The sequence below is a fragment of the Leptodactylus fuscus genome, chromosome 7 (assembly GCF_031893055.1).
Source record: "Leptodactylus fuscus isolate aLepFus1 chromosome 7, aLepFus1.hap2, whole genome shotgun sequence".
Taxonomy (NCBI): domain Eukaryota; kingdom Metazoa; phylum Chordata; class Amphibia; order Anura; family Leptodactylidae; genus Leptodactylus; species Leptodactylus fuscus.
In genome coordinates, this window is record NC_134271.1 from 39,502,950 (window position 1) to 39,524,930 (window position 21,981).

The 21,981-nt window shown below is 42.8% G+C and overlaps 1 protein-coding gene across 4 annotated transcripts in view; it reads right to left on the bottom strand.

Moving 5' to 3' along the window:
* SMPD3 (sphingomyelin phosphodiesterase 3) overlaps positions 1 to 21,981 on the bottom strand; it is a 187,202-nt gene that overhangs the window by 88,441 nt on the left and 76,780 nt on the right. For 2 of the 4 annotated variants that reach the window (XM_075281796.1, XM_075281795.1), the window contains one exon: positions 13,517 to 13,569. The exons of the other annotated variants lie outside the window; for them this stretch is intronic. The gene's annotated coding sequence lies outside the window, so the exon portion shown is untranslated. The remainder of the gene's footprint in view (positions 1 to 13,516; positions 13,570 to 21,981) is intronic. 4 annotated transcript variants of the gene reach the window in all.

Consider the following 21,981-nt stretch of genomic DNA (forward strand, 5'->3'; position numbering starts at 1 on the left):
ATCATAGATCTCCATGTGTACAGTAGATCTATGCTATGATAGACACAGGGATCTGCAGCCCCTGCTCTGCATAATCACTACTTAGAAGATGACGAAGGACCTTGTAGTGACATCATCACAGGGACAAGCTAATCACAGAGCAGTAGTGACATCATCACAGGTTCTGTGCCACTAGCAGGGAAGAGACAGTTAGAGGCAGTGAATCAAAATCAGGAGGAGGGACTTACATACAAGAACCACAGAGGAGGGTGTGAACAGAGTATGATGTGAGGGGTGCACGGGAATGCCCATGGTGCACGGAGGGCTCATTTACATATACGTAAAAAGGTAATTCATTAAAACGGGGGTCTTTTAACAAACGATTAGCAGGACCTGAATAGCCTTTATAAAGGCTATTCAGGCATATGTTTATCTAAAATAGCGAAAATCCAGTGATAGAGCCCCTTTAATAAGATGGAAGTGATGTTTGATGCAATTTCCCAGTATTGTATATTCTCAAGGGTCTACATGTTATTACCTACACTATAAGTAGTATTTGAGTATTTTAAGACAATTCTTTACCTAGAGCCACTATTAACTGTTTAAGTGTTGGATATGTTATTTTGGTCTCTTGACATGAGCATATGTAATGTGCGCCTGAACAAGACATAGGAATATGATTACTGATCAGGTGCATGACTTCATGACAGCAGTGAACCCATCTGTATATAAGCTTTTTCAGCAAATACTGCTTCATTCCACATGGTTAGGAAAATCCTGGCATGGTTTCACTAATATAACTGTTAATTCAACTTAGTGCAGGGATCTGATCAGTCCCCCGCCTGTAATACTATGCAGCATCAGTAGAGCGCCATGTTGAGTACAGATGTAATGACAGAGAATATTAAATGATTAAATTGATAGTTCATTAGAAGATAAAAGCACATCAACAAGCTGTTCTTTTGGCTTGGAGCAAGGCCATGGTAGCAGTCCTGCTATGCCTGTCTAAATAATCACGTTTTACTTGGGACATCATTGCTGCAGCAGGAAGTTAGGGGCTTTGAGGGATAAAACTATGTCAGAAAGGAGAGGTGAGTATATGCAGTATATAGCAGCAGCGGGTGAGGGTGAATAATGGACACCTAGACTTATGGACCCAATGGTAGATGAGACCACTGTGAACCATTCAGTTATGCTTATGGGCCCCCATGTGGTTGCACCCTCTCAAGTTACACCCCTGATTTTGAGCTGTTTAAATTTTTTTTTCTTTGCTAGACCCCTTATATTCATATGGCTTAGTTATACTGCCTCTAAAGACAGCAGGCAATATAATCCCTATATTATTTCTGATAACACTATAGACTCTCTGTATTAAAGGACAACTGCCTCAGGCTGCATTCAGAACAGCAATATTTTTACCTTCGCAGTGCCTTTAAAGGGGTTGTCCCATCACAAGGATCCTATCTATACTGCTTGTTAATTTGAATGTAAGACTTTTCCTAAATACATTGCTTCAGCAAAACTGCTTTGTTTGTCCACTAGCTTACTTTATTCATTTCTCTGTTGACACATCCCTTGACTTATCTGGTCAAAAGTCAAGTGATGTATCTGCTGCTCTCAGGGGGGAGGGAGGAGGGGCTAAGTGCACGGGAGCGAGCCTGAGGGGGTAGTTTATACTTTGGGGGGGAAGGGGCCGCCAATACAGAGCCGGCATCCGCTGTAATAGAGAGGCAGATGCCGGGGAGTGTAGACGCCGGCACAGGTGCCTACAACATCGCTACGCTCCTGCCCTGCATGAAGCCAGCAGTGGCAGGAGCGATGCTGCTATTCCGGGGAGGGGGGGGGCGGAGTAGCGGAATACCAGCATCGCTCCTTCCGCTGCTGGCTTCATGCGGGGCAGGAGCGTAGCGATGTTGCAGGCACCTGCGCCGGCGTCTACACTCCCCGGCATCCGCCTCTCTATTACAGTGGATGCCGGGTCTGTATTGCATTGCGAAGGCTGTACGTCCGATGCCTAGCTGCATCAGGAGCGCACACGCAAGGCCAGCAGCATAGAAGCGACGACTTCTCGCCGCTGGCTTTGCATATGTAACCCCGCCCACCAATGACGCAACAAAGCCGGAAGAAAGAAGAATTTCAGCATCGAAGACTGGTGAGTATGCGACGTGGGAATACCCCTTTAAGAAGTGAAATGAGTGTGATCCCATTGATTACAACAGTCATTAAAATTGGGAATACTTGGTTGTCCGAATCGGTCCTTAGTGTATATGTGACAGTTACTTGATCCAAATTTTCTCTTTGGTGCCTTTGGTTCTCTTTGATATTTTGCTGTAATGGAAATTGATTCTTTATATACTAAAAACATGGTAAAGCATACTGGCCATGGCCGGGGTGTCCAGGCACACATAGTTCACTATGACAATTCCCAGGTAAGGCCACGTTCTTCTCAACATCTGCCTCTTTCTTGTGACGTGCACAAAATGCATTGGACGTGGCATATACAGTAACTGCTAGCCGGGCAAGGAGCTTTGCCTGCTCTTCCAGGAGTTTGTAGATTATCTTTTTTGGGAGCTTCCCGGATTTTCTGGGAGAGTTGGTTAGTATGTAATAATAGAAGGTCTACTGTCCTACACTCATATGATGATGCGAGTACAGGACAGGACAAATGGTCAGGGTGGAATCACAGCACTATAGATCCGTTGACCCTGTAATATGTATATATCACCTGGACTATGTTACGGGACTGCAAACCTTACCAGTCTTACATTGTCTTATTTTACAGTACAGTAAGTTGTTGCTTTATCTTCTGCATATACCTTGTGCCAATATTATCTTCAGAACAGAAGCCCCACAATCTTTCTTGCTATTTATCTGTTGCTTTTTATAGCTTTTTAATTGCATAATGTAAAGTAAATTATTTTATGTTAGAAAAAATGATGGAAAACTCCCACGCGTAGAGAGATCCAGCTGTACCAGAACTCTACGTCAGGTTGCTGCACTTGTTTCAGTCGTATCCTGCCAGCAACCTTTTCAACAGCATAAGAGATATTGCCATCGTGTTTTTTTTGTTTGTTTTTTAAAGGGAACCTGTCATATGTAGCTGCTGAGCAGATACATAGATATTTTTGTTAGAAAAGCTCATATATAGCTGCCATATATTTATTTAAATCTCTACTCATTTGGGTTTAAGGTTTAAGTAGGCGACACTACACAGTGACGGACAGCCTGGACTATATGAATGTGCATACAGAGATGGTAGAGTGACGGCTCAATGGGCAGAGCTTTAATTGATTATATTTCAATTAATAAAGGAAATCATTTAAGGGATTCTTTCTAATTTTTTAGGCATTATCAACAGTTATCAACAGTATGTCTAGGAAGCTTCAGGACCACTGCAATTGGACTTTTTTCTATGTATCCCTGCCTGGAGCCTCCCTGCACCACTGTGTTTGGAATGCATATATACACTCACCGGCCACTTTATTAGGTACACCATGCTAGTAACGGGTTGGACCCCCTTTTGCCTTCAGAACTGCCTCAATTCTTCGTGGCATAGATTCAACAAGGTGCTGGAAGCATTCCTCAGAGATTTTGGTCCATATTGACATGATGGCATCACACAGTTGCCGCAGATTTGTCGGCTGCACATCCATGATGCGAATCTCCCGTTCCACCACATCCCAAAGATGCTCTATTGGATTGAGATCTGGTGACTGTGGAGGCCATTGGAGTACAGTGAACTCATTGTCATGTTCAAGAAACCAGTCTGAGATGATTCCAGCTTTATGACATGGCGCATTATCCTGCTGAAAGTAGCCATCAGATGTTGGGTACATTGTGGTCATAAAGGGATGGACATGGTCAGCAACAATACTCAGGTAGGCTTTGGCGTTGCAACGATGCTCAATTGGTACCAAGGGGCCCAAAGAGTGCCAAGAAAATATTCCCCACACCATGACACCACCACCACCAGCCTGAACCGTTGATACAAGGCAGGATGGATCCATGCTTTCATGTTGTTGACGCCAAATTCTGACCCTACCATCCGAATGTCGCAGCAGAAATCGAGACTCATCAGACCAGGCAACGTTTTTCCAATCTTCAATTGTCCAATTTCGATGAGCTTGTGCAAATTGTAGCCTCAGTTTCCTGTTCTTAGCTGAAAGGAGTGGCACCTGGTGTGGTCTTCTGCTGCTGTAGCCCATCTGACTCAAAGTTCGACGTACTGTGCGTTCAGAGATGCTCTTCTGGCTACCTTGGTTGTAACGGGTGGCTATTTGAGTCACTGTTGCCTTTCTATCAGCTCGAACCAGTCTGGCCATTCTCCTCTGACCTCTGGCATCAACAACGCATTTCCGCCCACAGAACTGCCGCTCACTGGATGTTTTTTCTTTTTCGGACCATTCTCTGTAAACCCTAGAGATGGTTGTGCGTGAAAATCCCAGTAGATCAGCAGTTTCTGAAATACTCAGACCAGCCCTTCTGGCACCAACAACCATGTCACGTTCAAAGGCACTCAAATCACCTTTCTTCCCCATACTGATGCTCGGTTTGAACTGCAGGAGATTGTCTTGACCATGTCTACATGCCTAAATGCACTGAGTTGCCGCCATGTGATTGGCTGATTAGAAATTAAGTGTTAACGAGCAGTTGGACAGGTGTACCTAATAAAGTGGCCGGTGAGTGTATATATATATATATATATATATATATATATATATATATATATATATTTTTTTTTTTCTCCTGGAGGGTTTTTTCAGAGTATAGTTAGGGAACGCACCATGAAACACGTAGGTACTGATAGGGACAACAATTTTTGAAAGGGTTCAGCTTGAGACTGCCCTTGTCAGGGTGGAAGTCTGTTGGGGGACAGACCCTGAGGGTGAGAAGAGGGACTATATAGCGTCCATGGTCCTGTGCCCCCGACACTCCTGTGACTACAAAGTGGGTAAGACCAAGCCATTTTTCACATTTATGCAGTGATAATAACGGAATGCTCTTTGTGATGACTCCTGCTGGTCACCTTTTTGGATTAAATAGCGGTGATCCAACCTTGGTACGCTGATTGATGTGTATCTTCATCTGTATTAGAGATGAGCGAACAGTGTTCTATCGAACACATGTTCGATCGGATATCAGGGTGTTCGCCATGTTCGAATCGAATCGAACACCGCGTGGTAAAGTGCGCCAAAATTCGATTCCCCTCCCACCTTCCCTGGTGCCTTTTTTGCACCAATAACAGCGCAGGGGAGGTGGGACAGGAACTACGACACCGGAGGCATTGAAAAAAATTGGAAAAAGTCATTGGCTGCCGAAATCAGGTGACCTCCATTTTAGACGAATAGTGGATTTCAAATCCGGGTCATATGAGAATGTGAACTTTGTGACTATGAGACAGGGATAGCTGTACAGGCAGGGATAGCTAGGGATAACCTTTATTTAGGGGGGAATGTTATTAAAAATAACTTTTTGGGGCTCTATCGGGTGTGTAATTGTGATTTTTGAGATAAACTTTTTCCCATAGGGATGCATTGGCCAGCGCTGATTGGCCGAATTCCGTACTTTGGCCAATCAGCGCTGGCTCTGCTGGAGGAGGCGGAGTCTAAGATCGCTCCACACCAGTCTCCATTCTGGTCCGAACTTAGACTCCGCCTCCTCCGGCAGAGCCAGCGCTGATTGGCCGAAGGCTGGCCAATGCATTCCTATGGGTATGCAGAGACTTAGCAGTGTTGAGCCAGTTCTGCTCAACTACACCGTGTGCCGGTCAGCCCATCAGATGTAGCAGAGCCGAGGGTGCACTAGAACCGGTGGAGTAGTTGAGCTAAGCACACAGATTCAGCTCTGCTTCAATCAGCGCTGGCCAATGCATTCTATTAGCTTGATGAAGCAGAGTGTGCACAAGGGTTCAAGCGCACCATCAACTCTGATGTAGCAGAGCCAAGTGTGCACAAGGGTTCAAGTGCACCCTTGGCTCTGATGTAGCAGAGCCGAGGGTGCACAAGGGTTCAAGTGCACCCTCGGCTCTGCTACATCAGAGCCGAGGGTGCGCTTGAACCCTTGTGCAGCCTCGGCTCTGCTACATCAGAGCCGAGAGTGCGCTTGAACCCTTGTGCACACTCTGCTTCATCAAGCTAATAGAATGCATTGGCCAGCGCTGATTGAAGCAGAGCTGAATCTGTGTGCTTAGCTCAACTACTCCACCGGTGTAGTTGAGCTAAACACACACATTCAGCACTGCTTCATCATGCCAATAGAATGCATTGGCCAGCACTGATTGGTCAGAGTACGGAATTCGGCCAATCAGCGCTGGCTCTGCTGGAGGAGGCGGAGTCTAAGGTCGGACCAGAATGGAGACTGGTGTGGAGCGATCTTAGACTCCGCCTCCTCCAGCAGAGCCAGCGCTGATTGGTCGAGTTCCGTACTCTGGCCAATCAGCGCTGGCCAATGCATTCTATTAGCCCGATGAAGTAGAGCTGAATGTGTGTGCTTAGCACACACATTCAGCTCTACTTCATCGGGCTAATAGAATGCATTGGCCAATCAGCGCTGGCCAATGCATTCTATTAGCGTGAACTGAGTTTGCACAGGGGTTCTAGTGCACCCTCGGCACTGCTACATCAGATTGCTACATCTGATGTAGCAGTGCCGAGTGTGCATCAGATGTGTAGTTGAGCAGAACTGGCTCAGCAATGCTAAGTCTCTACATTCGCATAGGAATGCATTGGCCAGCCTTCGGCCAATCAGCGCTGGCTCTGCCGGAGGAGGCGAAGTCTAAGGTCGGACCTGAATGGAGACTGGTGTGGAGCGATCTTAGACTCCGCCTCCTCCAGCAGAGCCAGCGCTGATTGGTCGAGTTCCGTACTCTGTCCAATCAGCACTGGCCAATGCATTTCTATGGGGAAAAGTTAGCTTGCGAAAATCGCAAACTGACAGGGATTTCCATGAAATAAAGTGACTTTTATGCCCCCAGACATGCTTCCCCTGCTGTCCCAGTGTCATTCCAGGGTGTTGGTATCATTTCCTGGGGTGTCATAGTGGACTTGGTGACCCTCCAGACACGGATTTGGGTTTCCCCCTTAACGAGTATATGTTCCCCATAGACTATAATGGGGTTCGAAACCCATTCGAACACTCGAACAGTGAGCGGCTGTTCGAATCGAATTTCGAACCTCGAACATTTTAATGTTCGCTCATCTCTAATCTGTATGTGATAATTTGAACTGTGTTGGTTTGAGTATGGCTTGAGGACCTTTTTAGGGTTATTTATTAAATTATTAATATTAATTATTATTATGTTTATTATTACTAGTGCATCAGTGCATTTTTTTTTTTGCTGCGTTCTGCTACACGGGGCCTCAAGGAGTTCAATCTGTTTGGTCTTGAAAAGAAATGTACAGGTACACTAGGTGTGTGAGTGGTTTGAATCTTGTGTAATGCAGGGAAGCTGAAGCTTGGTGAGAAACGTCACTTCAGGCTGGGCCGGGCCTGGGCTGGACCGAAAATACCACGATACACTTGCGGCGGAAACACCACAGGAAAAATCGAGGCGTTTTACAGTATCTGCAAAATGGATGAGATTCATGTGAATCCCATGCCCACTTTGCATTAAAATCCGCAGCGCGAACCAGGGCAATTTTGGAAATCGCAGCATGTTAATTATATCTACGGAAATGCCCGTGGCTTTCCCGTAGATATAATCGGAATAGAAAGTCCGCAGAGGAAATCTGTGAACCTTCTGTTCAAAGCGCTGCGGGAAGAACCGTGATGCGTTCCCGCTGTGATTGTTGCCGCAGCGCTTTAGTGCAGCATTTCCGCCCTGTGGGGCCTTAGCCTCAAAGAGTTTTATCTTTGGCATTGTAAAACATAAAACAGTGCCTTTGCTGTTTTACTGTGCTTTCAATTTGCAATATCTTTGGAAACAATATGTCGCACTCTTGGTGTCATATGAAAGCCAAGAATATCATATTACATATGACACCAGAAGTACTGTTTTATAGGCTTTATAATTCCCAATATCTATATGAAGTGACCCCTTCCCCCGCCAGCCTCATCTTCCCCATATTATACAAGACTGTACACTTGTACTCTTGGTGAAAGCAGTGTACGGATCTCAGCTCTCAAAAAACAAGGGAAAGTACATGGTTTCACAGGAAGGAGCCAAAAATGCAAAAATAAACTATACTAGAAAATGTATTGTTCAAAAGTTTACTTACAATTCAGCAGTTCTGTCCTGCACTTACATAATGCTATTAGTACAGGACAGAAGAGCCAGAGCATTTCTGAAGCTTCCTTACAGCATCACAATTCATCATCAACACAACTGTAGTTTTTAGCCTCAATTACGGATAAAAGTTTGGACCCATTTGTTTCTATGGGTCCATGCACATATTTGTGCTGTATACAAGGACTGCAAACTATGAAGCATGTCCTATCCTTGGCCACATTTGCACCACTGATAAGTGTAGAGGACCATACAAATCTTTTTGCGGATCAGTGGTTATGGATGACATACCGCCATGTTTTTTGCAGATGGTGGATTATATATGATACACAGTTTATTGTTGTTGTTATTATTATTATATACGCGTGTATCACATTGAAAGCAATAGGTAAAAAAAGCCTCCCACTGATTTCAATGGGTAGCGCGCGTATGCCGGCACCCATAGAAGTCAATGGGATCTGTTTTAACGTTTACGTTCAGAATGAGCGGAGCGTAAACTCTGTGTGAAGGTTCCCTATCTTTGTTGGATTTATATATACTGTACTTGTATATACAATGTTCTAACACTATTCAATGCAGCTAATGGGTGTGAGGAACTGAGGCATAAAAACTGCAAAGCTATGGCAGAAATAGGAATCTCAGATGAGTGTAAGATTGTGAAGATACTGTAGTTGTTGCTGTTGCTGGAGCGCTTATACTTTCTCAAATCCCATAAACATGGAGGGAATAAGCTGTTGCCAGAAACTTCAGCAGCTTATCTACCATAGCAACAAATGATCAGACATATTGAAATTTCACATGCCCTATTCTTCTTTGCCACATTTCGTATTAGAAGACAGTCATGAAGACCTCGCCACTAGATCGTCAGTGGATCCTGCTACAAATCTTCCAGAATTGGCTGATTTCTGTATGCTACGGTTCCTATACTGACAGATGCAGTAAAGGGCTTATTTTTGTGGTTGTAGTTGTAAAATACTCGGTAGTATGTATGTGTAACATCCTTGCTATAGCACAAGCTTTCTGAGCTATGAATAGCAGAGCTAAAACTGCTGGCCTGTGGGATTAAATCTGTATTTGTGTCCTGCGTAACGGGCAGGTGATACAATGTCCCATGTGCTGGAGGGAACAGTGCAGCCACCTGTTACTCACACAGCCGCCTGATCACAAAGCTGAATCTTAATCTACCTGATTATAGCCCGAGAGTAACATCCAGAGCCAAGAACACATGGTGAACACTGCGAACTGTGCCAGCGCCAGATCACAAAAAGAGACATATGGCTTGTATCGTGCCATCCTTACTTAAGCTTCCTCTGTATCTCACCATTTACATTACAGAGCATTTCCACCGAGATGACTTTATGCATGCATGTAATCTGCATTAATGTATAATAAAGCATACACCCAGCTGCTTTATGCTTCTCACCCACACCGTACAGCACGCTATATGCTTTTTATTTTTACATATTCTTTTTGATATTTACAGCTGTAGAAAGCAGAAGATGCATTCCATTTAAGACGATTTCAGGCAGACTTAACCTTAATCTCCATTTTGCAAAATCATCAAAAACGTCTTCAGAGCATGAGGTTTTTACACCTAACAGAAAGTAAGAAATGCCTGGGGGCGCAGATAGAGTGTTGCTAAGGAGGGAGTATGAAAAAAGGAATATATACATCCTAAACATGAATACTGAATGAGGCAGTGACGCCATGGTTCTTATCTCCTGCCACCGGCCATAACCTTAAAGGTAGATAATGGGTTAATACAATAGAGAGCGAGCACCGAGAGCTGCACGCTTTGTCCCCACATTGCCCCACTGCTGGGAAGCCAGCCAGGATATTGGCCATTGTCACAATAAGCTGAGATTTTCCAAGTCACAGATTTAACATAACCACCTGTATACAAAGTATCAGCTAAAGCGATGTCAGTATCTGTCACAATTTCTAATAAGTAACATTAGGATACAGGAAGTTAAACACAAACTTGTTATTATTTTGTTATACTGGTTGAGTATTAACCATGATGTATTCATATTATATAATATTACCTGTACAATGGAGCTCATACAAATGCAGAATTTCTCTACATCACAGTAGCTTTTGCCCAGTGACTTTAGTGAATGGTTGTGTTGCACAGATCAGTTGTGTTTGCAGTATGGGCAAATTGCAACAAATCTGCTGCATGTGAATATATCCTTATTGTTGCACATGAGATTTTCTTATAAAGGGGCTGTCCAGGATTTCAAAAGATTGAATGAAACGGTGAATTTCATGAAATAAAAAAGAGCCAGTACTCTTGGTTTACCATTCCCTGCCACTCCAGCACTGCTTTATTTACTTGTCCTGCAGTAGTGACATTATGTCATTTCATGTGACTAGTGTAGCCAGTTACTGACCCCAGCAGCCTCATGCCCTACATGCAGGCATCACGCTAACACTAGGTTCACACCTGCGATCAGGTTTCCCTTTCCAGGGACCACTTGGGGACTTAATAATGGAGTCCGCCCAGTTTCCGTCCAAAAATGGCAAAAAATGCAGAGAGAAAAGCGCTACATGCTCTGCATTTTTTAAACAGGTTCGGGGATGGAAACCATGAACAGAGTTTAAGTGCTGGTGTGAACCCAGCCATAGGCCAGTTACTGAATGCTGAGGTCACGTGCATGACACATCTTCTTTACGCACAGAAAAACAAATGCCAACAGAGACCACCAGAGAAACAGTGCAGGAGTAGCAAGAGATTTAACAAGTGCATATTGCTTTTTTATGTTATTACATTTCCTACTCTTTGTCAATTTTTTTCTTTGGAAACCTAGAAAACTGTTTTAGGCCGGAGCTCTACGGGCCGGAAATACCGTTGTTTGCCAGCGGCAGAAACACTGAGGGAAAAATCACTGCGTTTTACAGTAAATGCAAAGTGGATGGGATTCATATGACTCCCATGCCTACCTTGCGGTAAAAACCAAAGTGTGGACACACTGCAATTTCCAAAACTAGCACGGTTTTGGAAGTCGCATCATGTAAATTATATCTATGGAAACCCCAGCGGCTTCCCTGTAGATAAAATTGTAACACAAAATCCGCTGAGGAAAACTTTATAGCTGCGGGTCATCCCCTGGGGCCTTAGCATTAAGGCCAGGGCACCACGTGGCCTTTTACAGTCACTGCAAGGTGGATAGGATTCAAGTAGAGATTAGCGAACACTGTTCGGATCAGCCGTTCCGAACAGCACGCTCCCATAGAAATGAATGGAAGCACCTGGCACGTACACTTTGCCGGCGGCCGGTCGCCGTGCCAGGTGCTTCCATTCATTTCTGTGGGAGCGTGCTGTTCGGAACGGCTGATCTGAACAGTGTTTGCTCATCTCTAGATTCAAGTGAATCCCATCCACACCCTGCGGAAAAATATGCACAGCGGACATACTGCGATTTCCAAAACCATTGCAGTTTTGGAAATCGCAGCATGTCAATTTTATCTACGGAGGTTTCCTGCAGTGCGTTTTTGGTACAGCCCATTACGTGAAGCTTTAGCCTAAAACTAGATTAACTGTTAGAAGATGGACTATGAGACTACATTCACGACTGAATACTGATCGTGTAACATATTGTTTTTTAACAGACGTCACAGGGCAGCATTAGTTTCACTGTCAGTGAATGGGGGTAATCACATGACGTTATTTTGATGGTCCATTGTCAAAATATAGGTCATGTCCCATTTTTGTCCATTTTCATAGAAAGTGGGTGCCCCTCGGGTGCAAGACGGCTGTGAAAAGTGGATGTTTTTCACAGTCATTTTGTACCTTAATATTGTGCATATATATAATGGAACAGGATCAAAAATGCAAATGATTATTTTCATTACTAGAACAGATTATTTTTAGGCAATCGTTCGCTGTTTAGGACCCCGTGAGTGCAGTTGGTGACATCATAGCACATGCTGACTTTAACCCCTACCATTTTCCTCTACAGTTAAAGCATTAGAGGTATTAGCCAATGACAAGAGCTAAGTAGGTGGAATGAGCTCTGATCTGAATGCGTCTCCATCCCACACAGCTTCTCTGCGCACATACAGATATTCAGGGAAAGCTAATTGTCTTTATTTAACACACTAACATTTTATACAATGCTGTAGGCTAATCCGCACACATTGCATTACTGGGCTTCTTATAAACAATCACTCACATCCCAGTGGAACATATTGTGTGGGAAATGGATGTGAAAAGCATTTAGTTCCATTTAAATGGTTTAGAATGACAGTTCATACGTCTCATCAGTCTGCAGTAAAAAGGACCTTAAACTGGTACTGAGTGTTTGGAAACAGACACATTGCTCACGACCAGTATTTAGGTGGTGGGAATAGAGATCCATATATATATATATATATATATATATATATATATATATATATACAGTGGTTCATAAAATATGGATCTTCAACGTATACAGAATTACTAAACCTAAAATAATTAATTTCCTAATTTCATTTTATTAGAATAGAGAATTTGGGGGATCTATATTCTGCAATCCACTGTCCACTTACAAACCTACAGTACACGCTGCAGTATCTCCCAGACTTTTCTATACAGTACATTTAGGAAAAAGTGAACGATGTTAGAATTTATGACTTTGTATGATATTGTATATTCCCATACAGCCATCAATGCATGACTATACTAACAGCTTACTATAATACTAAGACTATAATGATACAAAATGTCTATTACTGTTGTTATTATTATTACCACTTTAATGCACATCTAACCTAATCTCAGGGGAGCTTGTCCTAAGAGCGGTCATCTCTAAGATCTGACAATTTGTAATCCACTTAGGCTTCACAACTGACTACGATAACATTAATAAAAAAATATTTTTCATTTTCTAACGATTACATTATTGTGTTGAGATTAACTGTATTATTTAGGATCACATGGGTAAAAAACCTCCCCAATGATACAATCTGTTGGTTTGCAGCGACTATTTTAATATGTAGCGCTCTCTTTACTGAAACGCTCCTATTCATAGTGATATTGAATATTCAGTGTCATCTTTCCACGATGAGCTTTTAGTCAGTGGTGACATATTTATGATTTATGACAGGTTATAAAGTATCAGAAGAAACTCTTCATTAGAATCTTCACTGCCAATACATTGTCTACAAGGCAATTTCCTCACTCTCCAGACCAATGTCTTGCAGATGCTCAGAAGGAAGGATCAATATCTTACTAATTAAACCACAAGTTCGTTTCTCCCAAGTGTCACAATTTCCATGAACAGCAATAACCCTGACTCAGGATAACCTGTAGATATTAAAAGAACTTACCAGTCAACTCGGATCCACAGTCTTCTCCCTGATTCTTTATTGTCTCTTCTCCTCTGAAAACAACAACAAAAAAGTTCTTGCTGATTTTATACTCAGAATATTTCAAAAGCAATGTATCTACAACGGGCCGTATATAGGAGTGGGCTTTATGACCAGAATTAAAGGGATATCTCTAGAATTAAAGGGGTTTTCCACTAACAAATGTATGTCTTATTTATAGGATAGGAGAAAAGTGTCACTGAGGATCTGACTGCTGGGATTCCCAGTAACCATGAGAACAAGGATGCATAAAATAGGAATAGCTCTTATATGTGGCCACTGTTCCATTTACTTCCATCAAACTAACAGTGTACGTTACTTGGCGAAAGAAATGTAAAGAGCGGTGGGGATGTACCCTAGCTATCAGACACTTCTCCTGAGCCTGTGGTTTTGTTGAGGAGGCCACTATTTCAGTTCTTAGTATTATATTACATCTGGATACTGGATTATATACTGTATATCTACTATACTATCTACTATATATATCCACTATATATCCTTTAGTGTCAAGCTATGTATCCTTTGGTGTTTGGGACTGAGACGCCATGTACCTTCACACTACGATTTTTCAGTTGGTTGTTTTGATCTGTCAGAGGATCAGAACAACTGAATATAAATCTGACAGAAGGCATCAAGAAAAAAAAAGTGCAGCAAGTTGCTTTCTTTTTTTTTAACTTTCTTCTTATTTGTTAACACAGCCATCCGTGACACAGCCGTCCGTCCGTGTCCTGTTTGTTTCATGTATTCTGTTTTACCGTTTGGGATCGTGATCCTCTAATACAGGGATCAGTAACCTTCTGCACTGCAGCTGCTGTGAAACTACAGCTCCCAGCATGCTTCATTCACTTCCATGAGATTTCCAAGAACAGCAGAGCAAGTATGCATATGCTGGGAGCAGCACCCCACCTCCCATGAGGCGACCTGAAGTGACTGCTTCAGGCGGCGCTATGCCAGGGCCCCAGGGAGGGCGGCATTTTTGCTTACCTAAGCCAGTCCAGGACAAGCTGTCCTGGACTGGCTTAGCACCGAGCGGTGGATTGGGGAGGCCACTGGAGCAGCGCTGCTCCAGCAGCCTCCCCTCACGCTCAGGCAGAGAGCAGGTCGTCTCCGTGCCTGCTCTCTGCCTGCGAACGCCGCTAAGCCCCTCCCCCTTCACGTAGCCCCGCCATTTTGCACCATCACACCCCCTCCACTCCGCCCCCTCCTCCGGGGGGGGGGCTTTCTGTCGTTTGCCTCGGGCGGCGAAAGGGGCAGGTTCAACCCTGGCTGGGAGTTGTAGTTTTACAACAACTGGAGTGCTAAAGGTTGCCAAACCCTGATCTAATACATCAAAATACCAGATTACATACATGCAGTGTGAACTCAGCCTTGGATTTAGTCATCCGGAGCTGTGTGCAATAATATTAGTTTACATTTAGGTTGGAATAAATTGGCAAATAACTGTAGACCTTGTAAGCCAAGCAAATGACTCAAAGGGCAACTATGTTTTTAAATATCATTCAATAAATTCTTCCATAGACATCAATAGGAAACAACCCAAAAGGCTAGGTGCCACCACAAAAAAATAGTGTACATTTTCTACTAATGGCCAGTGAATCATCTGATCTCTCCTCATTATATGGATGTATGTGCATAATGGACAAGGATTTTTACATAATTGGAGCATAATGTGCTTCTAGTCAAAAGCATGAAATATAAGATACAATTTTCTGCGATGTACTTTATTGCCTTAGCAGGCGCTTATTTGTTTTCCACATCTTCGAGCTGATTTCCTTTGCTAGTTCCCAGCTTGTTGCATTGATGACATCACAGGAAAACCCTAACCTGGTTAGCATTTACATCAAGAGGTAATGAGGTGGTTAATTCAATAAGGTCTTGTGGAAGAGTTATGGCGACTCCATGTCCCGAAAACCAAGCTTGTCAATTAGCAATAAAACAATTAGCAGACCTGGGACTGAAATAAAAGAAGCCAAAACAGATAAGAAGAACATTGAGGGAAACCTATTTATCCGAAAGGTTATTCTCAATATAATAAGAGCTATCCAAATTCTGTTTTTCCTAGGGATGTGAATACTTCTTATTAATGAGTTCTGGAGCCTCAGACAAACCCATTGCACCCAAACAAGAACATAAGCCATGCAGTAATAGGCAGACATTAGGATCAGCATGGGCTGTACTGAATAGACTGGGGGGGTTACACACATAGCAGCCGTCACCTTGTATTAGGCTGCTTTCACACGGAGTAACGCCGGCTGCCATTCACAGCGGTACACGTGAGCGCTGAGGAAGGCTCCCGAACACTTCCCATTCACTTCAATGGGAGCACTCGTAACGCCGGCTTTACGAGCGCTCCCATTGAAGTGAATAAGAAGTGTTCGGGAGCCTTCAAAATGTACGGCTGTTAATGGCAGCCGGCGTTACTCCGTGTGAAGGCAGCCTTACTCTGTGTCTGTACCAAATGTTTTTGTAATAAAGGAACCTTTTATGGATGGTGAGTGCCACCTTTTTTCTGTTTTTGTGGCTATTATTAGGACTGTCTTTTGGCTGAGCACATCCTTGATTCCGGGTCAAGTATATATTTGCCAACAGAGCGCTATATCTCTAGTAAAGGAGAGTGCCAGCATCTGTTTTCTTCTCCTTATACCTATGCCATTGCAAGTAACCAAGTAGCCATTATGGGTGTGATATTTATACATGTATTATAGGTAAAAAAAAAAGCCTTATATTTTTAACCATATACATGGGCATAGTTATAGCATGTGCAGAAGTAGCAGTTGCAATTGGGCTCTGGACCTTGAGGGGGCCCCAAAAGTCCCTCATAAAATATACCAATATTCTAACTGACAGCTTGGTTGTACAGTGGTGTGCTGTGTGTATACAAGGGCACATGAGCCAGCGCTAGAACTGATATCTGCATTAAACTCTAAGTCATTTAGCCGCAAAATTATAGCCGCAAAATTATGGCCGCAAAATAACGCGGCGTATACGCTCGTAACTCCCATTGAAATCAATGGGATCTTTTTGAGTGTGCAAAATGCTGACACGCATAGATGTGCCAGATCACTCTCCACTTTACATCGTGTGAACGCGCCCGTAGTCTTAAAGGCCCTAATAAAAGCTCTGTTTTTTCAAGAACCCTTGAAAAAAGGGTGCTGGATTTTCTCTTCATTTGCATTTCTGCAGTGTCCCCAGTAACTTCGTGCACTGGATAGATCAAACCAGATCTTTCATGTTTCCGCCTATGGTGAGCTGATATGGGTGGGACTTGAGTTTTAGATTTTCAGTTATTCCTCCAAGACATTTATGAACGAATTGACAACTGGGCTTAACCAATTTTTCTCTAGCCCCCACCATTCCTGAGCAATAATAATAAATGCTATTAATTGTGGTTCCTGATATATTATATATGCTCTGTATTGTCAGGAGGGCGGTGTCAGGCAGGAGCAGGCAAAGGGTGGGCTTCTGAGCTCTGGCACTGGATTCTATGGACTGGAGCTCTGAATCACACTCCCTACCTGACACTGCCCTTCTGATATTACAGAGCTTAAATAGTTCATCAGGCACCAAAACTAACTGCACTTGTTGTTCAGGAATGATGGATGCTAGAGAAAAAATTCCAGTAGTACTGAAACTGTGCTCCTAACAGATGATATCAACTTGAACTGGTGATGAGATTTGTTCTGCTACTGCCACCATGGATAGTACTTCAAGAAGCAATTCCACAATTAAAGGGATTTTCTCATAAAGACAGTCCTTCCACAAAGAAAATACAATAATACATTACAGCTATAAAAACAAATGGATAACCATGTAATGGATACTGCCAGTGTCAACTAAGTTATGGCCTTATTCACATGTCAGTGTTGTGGTCAGGGATTTGCATCAGTCATTTTACACCACAACCAGAAGTGGAGACTACACAGAGGTAAGGCTAGGTTCGCATCTGTGTTTGGGTTTCCGTTTGGGGGTCCGCTTGGGGATCCCCGAACGGAAACCTAACCTGCATAAAAAAAGCGGGTGCCTTTTGGAAATCCACAAAACTCATAGACTATGATGAGGTGTGTGTGGTTTCCACCCGAGCACTTGTTTTGCAGTTTTTTTCTCTCTGCATTTTTCATGTGGAGAGGGAAACGGAAACCCCGAATGTAGTACAAGCATCGGTGTGAACCCAGCGTCTGGTGCAATAAAAGATCTGCATGTGTTCTGTGTTTTCAACTCACTACTGCTTTTGTAACATATTTGCTGATGAAAAACACTGACCAAAACACTGAATATGTCTGAACATGGCCTAAGTTGGTACTTTTGCTAAGTGTCTTTCCTTGTTGGCTCATCGGCTTTGAGACAGGTGTTTTTACGAAGCGGCCGCTTTATTCACTTGTCAGAGATGATCGGTGAATCATACTGCTATACATAGTGATGCTAGTGAAGTGTGCGGAGAATGTACTGTAAATAAACCTCATCCTACAGTGATAATTACATTTGCATATTATTATGAAATATGTCAGATGTTGTCATTACCTGAGCACGGCATTAGGAAGCTGTGCAAAGCGTATGTCAAACGGATCTCGTCACTTGGTACTAACAGACATGGATCCACCACGGACTGGTTACTAGCGAGCTGAGAAGTATTGGCCAAGTCACAGTTGTTAAGTACATGCATTAATCTATGATAGATGAAATCAGGCGACCACTATATGGGTTTGATAGATTGAATAAGAAAACTCTTAGGCCAAGGCCCCACGTGGTGTAAACCCTGCAGAATAAATACAGCATTTTACAGTCACTGTGTAATGGAAGGAACCCACAGTGCGGGAAAATACACGCTGCTGACAAACTGTGATTTTGCATTATGTCAATTATATTTACAGAAACGCTGGCGGTTTCCCTATAGGTATAATGGAAGCAGGGGAATCCTCTGCAGAGTTTCTGCCGGAAAAACCAAGATGCGTTGAAGCTGCAGTTTATTCTGCATCGCTTTTTTGTTGTGGGCCCTTAGCCTTATGGTTTCAAACCCTTTTCTAGTTAGATACTATGATACATAACTGGTTGCTGTCAGTCCGGCTACTAAAACCACTGGTATTCATCAGTATTATGAGATATAACTTATGGAAATCAAGTGGGCAGCCATCTAATTCAAGCATGGGAAAAAAAAGCAAAATGTGTCTACGCAAGTTGGCTGATGATCATGACAGCTGGCCTAAAACATCCAACATGGCAGATCATGTTTCAGCGGACTTAAGTCTGCTGCTCGAGGTTGTACATGACAAATAGCTGGCTGAAATGGGTGAATGGCTGGCTATCTGACATGAAGATGCCACAAATGGCTTAGTTTTTGAACTTGATGGTGGGATTGTTTGTACAAATATCTGCAGCTAAAGTCTATGGCCAGCTGTAGTTCTGTAAGCATGGGCAGATTTCGAGGGACTGATGATGGTGGAATGGAATGTTAATGTGAATTGTGTTTAGAATTGAGCCCCAGACTCACTATGAATTACATGGGAAGAATATGCAAATCTGACTTCCATGATGTAATTAGGATACCAGTGCCTCAAGTATGCACACCACTAGAGGGCGCTGACTGAGAATGTGCAAGTCTATCTTCCATTATGTAATTAGGAAGACAGAGTCTCAGTCAAGACATCCAATAGAGGGCGCTCCCTTTAACATGATGCCGACCTTCTCAGAGGCCTTTGTTTGCAATGATGTTGGGATTATACCAGATACAGTCTTCTCATCCAAGGACAGCTGTTTCAATGTATTTGCATCTCATCAGCTTGGCGCAGAGAGGACTGATCTGGCAGAGGTGAGAGGCTTAGACAGGGTTGAGGGGATATCGTTGCATTGAAAGTATGCAGCTTTTCCACAAGATAGTGAGTATGCTATAAATACGAGAATCAACGCGCATACTCATTTCTCAGAATTGATTTTTTTTTACCCACTATGTGCGAAGGTTTTTTGACAAAACGTTTGCAAAATCCATGTATAGCATACAGTTATATCCCTTTTCAAACTTTAGGGCACAAGCATAATATGGCCCCAAACTGAGCGGTTTACTTTGTTGTAATGTTAGATTGGTGGCTCAGCAGGGAATGGGGTTTATCCATGCTACCTGCACAGTAGAGTGTACATGCTTGTACACAGGGGAGTGAGCCTACAGAATTCAACTTTGCAAGAACAATTGCCACATTCTGACACCTATAACTTTTTATATTTACATACATGGGGATATGAAAGATGTACTTTTTTTTATACCAATTTTGAATTACATTTATTTATGAGAGGCAAAATAGCGGGAAAAAAATGGCTGTTTGGCTCCTTTGATTTTTTTTGTTTGTTATAGCGTTCATCGCACGGGAACAATATTTTTATAATTGTGTAGACCGAGCATTTTTAAGACACTGGTATACCTAAAGTGTATGTTAGTGTATGTTTTCCACTGTATTTATGTATCCTATATGTATATATGTGTTCTATGGGGAATGATTTAAATTTTTGATTTTTTTTCTTTTTACTGTAACTTTTAGACCCCCTAAGTCTGAGTTCACATGAGTCATGAGTTTTTTGGTCAGGATTTTGAGGCGGAATCAACCCCAAAATCCTTCTCCAAAAAATGCCTCATTATACAGTCCTATGTAATCCACTTCTTCAAGCAGGTTCCGCCTGAAAAAATCAATGCAAGTCAATGGGAGGCGGAATATCCGCCTCGCGTTTTGGCCACGAAGTTGTCAGAAACCACCTCTTAACCACGAGGCATTTTTTGAAGATAATGCATGGGCACATTCAAAAAAACGCCTGATAAAATGTGTCAAAAAAATAAATAAATGATGCTGTTTTGAAGGCAAAGGGAAGTCACACCAGAAACTGAATTTATTAAGATTTCTCTTTTGTTCATTCACTAAAATAAACTATTAACACTTCTTCTATTTTTTTTTAAGCATTCTTAGGGTATGTTCACACATATTGCCCTATTAAATCTAAAATAAAAACACTTGCGCAACAAAGATTAACACACTCTAAGGGAATTGCAATAGGAGCAATTCCCCAGTAGCTGCTGGAAACCCTGGGAAAGGGCCACAAAAGACAGTAAACCCTAAGCTAAAACCCCCCATTGTCCCTTCCTGCTTGCCTGGTCCTATCCTACGTAATAGGCGGCAACTTGGAGATGGGCCCATCCTATATACGTGAAACGCAAAACACAGACAAGACAAACAACAGCAAAGGGAGGTCAGCTAGCCAAGTGTTTGGTAACAGTCGAGCAATGCAGTGTCAAAATCGATATCCAAAAGAGTAGTCAATAGGGAAAGCTAGAGGTTAAGAATCAGAATACAAGAATAAACAGCGAGAGCAAAGCCAGCGCGCACAAAGCAATGTGAATGTGAGCCAAGAATAAATAAGGAGGAAGAACCCGCCCTGGACTTGATAGGCAGATAGGCTGTCAATCACAGGGCAAGGCTAAACTTAACTATTAGAGGAGCAGAGGGAAATGAAGGTGAAGGCAGACGGGTGTGGTAGAAAATCAATTACAGAGATAGCACAGTGTGAACACTGCTCAATGAAGAACACTAAGTAAAGAATCAAACTGGATACGCCTCCTGTGCCGCAGTGTGAGAGCGGAGGGTGGCGCAGAGATCAGTACAGGCAGAGACGTTACACACGCTATGCATTAAAAATTCTATACTTTTTCAAAATGCAGTTTTCCACAGCTCTAATGTGTGGAACTGGTAATGTAAAATGCTGCATTTTTATCCATTTCGTCTCCACAGCAGCCAAGAACACTGCGTCTCCGCAACAAGTAATCACATACAAATTGTAACAGTTTTTTCACAATATACTGTCAGTATCATAATAATAAGGGCTCGTTCACATTGAGATTTTTGGCAGTGGATTTTGACGCGGAATCCTCCTCAAAATCTGCCTCCAAAAATGGCTCCCATTGACTTCAATGGGAGTTGCTCGCTTTTTTTTCTGCAGGTAGTAGCGGAAAAAAGAACCAACATGCCCTATCTTGCTGTGGATTCCGCGGCTGATTCAGCCACAGAGTCCACAGCTCGAGACACGCACCTGTTTAAGCCCATTCATTCAGACCTAAACAGGAGCGGAATGCCATGACGGAATACTGATGCACTGCATCGACATCCCGTCGCAGCTAGGCGTGTGGAAGTTTGCACGCCAGAAACAATTTTCCGCCATGTGAACATACCCTAATAATAATGATAATGTTTATTTATAAAAATAAACATTTTATTTATATAGCGCAAACATATTCCACAGGACTTTACAAATTGATATATGACAGATTTTTAGTCATTTTTATTTATATATGAGACCCATAGAAAGACTGAGCAGCTTGGCAGGCTGCAAAATCCAAAACTGTATGAAAAAAAAATCATCTGCATGTCAGAATATGGGCCACAGCAAGGAGGAAC